General features: G+C 51.4%; 1 pseudogene; it reads left to right on the top strand.

Annotated features, from left to right (window-relative positions):
* The first annotated feature begins 917 nt into the window (after positions 1-917).
* LOC136660937 (5S ribosomal RNA) lies at positions 918-1,039 on the top strand (annotated as a pseudogene).
* The last annotated feature ends 731 nt before the right edge of the window (positions 1,040-1,770 follow it).

Genomic DNA, 1,770 nt, shown 5'->3' on the forward strand with positions numbered 1-1,770 from the left:
GCCCCTGTTATGACTCATTTTCTAGCCGGTCGCGGGGTGGTGAGCGACTTGACTTAAGCCTTGCTGGGTTTCCCCATCCCTGCTTATCGCAGCCCTAACCCCAACCCTAACTTTGTATTTTCAAAATTAAAAAGTCTGGCTAATATAAAAATACATTGGGACACAAATGTCCAGGATGCAAAAAGAGTGGACACAAATGTCTAATACTGGGAGGCATTTGATGGGGACACTGTTGTCCAGGCTGCAATGGTCCTGTCCTTGATATATCCCTTTATCATGCTTTTGATATGATATTTAGAAGTGAGATATTACAGGCCTGTGACCTTCAACCCGTAAAACCTGAAACGAGAAATGTTTGTTTGCCTTTCTGAGCAGCTGGCATATGCTGTAGTGAAGCGCAAGGATCCTGCTCTTCATGAACTCAGAGTTTACTTTAGCTGGAGATACTGTCTGCTGAAGAGCAAGTATTCTAGCTGTTCTTGCAGAGATCCTCTGCCCTGTCTGGAAGTGCGAAGACTAGCTGAGAAATGAAGCAGCTTCCAAAGCGGAGAGCAGACTGGCCTCTCCTGCTAAGGAGGAAGCAGCCCAGTGAGACTGTTCTTATGTTCTTTTGAGGGCTGGCTCTCACTCTGACTGATGAGGGAAACACCCAGGTTGTTGGAGGAGGACTTGGGTGACCTCCCACAACACCCTCTGAGGCCCAGTTAGAAGCCCCAGCTGTTCTACCTACAAGGGCCCCATCTCAGAGACTGCAGCAAGGGAGATGGGAGGTCCCTGCAGCAAACAGAAAGGACCAACAAAGGGAGTTGAACACATGCATTAGCCTTGCAACAGCCCCGTAAGGTTGGAAAGTATTATTATGCCCAGCTTGTAGATTGGGAAGACTGAGGTTGAAACTTACCTGAGCCAGTTAGTAAATTGATAGCAAAACTGTTACCCTGCACATGCCCAATCTCATCTGATCTTGGAAGCTAAGCAGGGTCAGGCCTGGTTAGAACTTGGATGGGAGACCACCAGGGAATACTGGGTGCTGTAGACTTATACCATAGTCTTTCGAGACTGAAGGTTGCCAACCAATTCAGACTGAGGGCTTCCTTATTGGTAGCTCAGTCATTCTTATAGCTTACTGGTAGCTCAGACTATGCTACATCAGCTATCTTTAGACAATTAACAACATTGGTCATTAAAACCGTGCAAGGGCACAATCCTAACCATGAGTTAGACTGGCACAAGTCCCTTGAGCCAGCCTAGGAGGGCTGAAAACGTGTCGGAAAGCACATTTGCGCCTCCTTGGGAGCAAGCCGCACCAGTGCACGGAGGTGTGCTGGCCCACAGAGGCTGCATCCAGCCTCTGTGGCGGCTTGTGGAGGGAGCCTTGCGCCAACCAAGCTTGGCTGACGCAAGGTTCTGGGTGGGGAGGAGGTGGGAGGGAGGCATTCTGGGACAGGTGGCCCCAGGGGCGGGAGGGGAGTGGGAGGCGGGGCTGGGATCTGGCTGCTATGCTGGATCCCAACCCCTGTTCCCTGAGCAGCATGGAGTGGCTTCAAGCTGCTCCTCTCCCCTCAGACTTGTACCGCCTCCGGAAGTGATGCAAGTCCGAGGAGACCCATAGGGGCTGCAGGGGCTTACCTAGTGGCTCTGGCTGAGCCACTTTGGCACCCTGTCTCGCACTGGATACAGCTCAAGCCTCCTGGCTTGCCTGTTCCAGTGCAAGATAGGATTGTGCTGCATGCTGACGTTCCTAGCTGGGAACGTGATCCAACGATACTC

Source organism: Tiliqua scincoides, chromosome 9, assembly GCF_035046505.1.
Source record: "Tiliqua scincoides isolate rTilSci1 chromosome 9, rTilSci1.hap2, whole genome shotgun sequence".
Classification (NCBI taxonomy): domain Eukaryota; kingdom Metazoa; phylum Chordata; class Lepidosauria; order Squamata; family Scincidae; genus Tiliqua; species Tiliqua scincoides.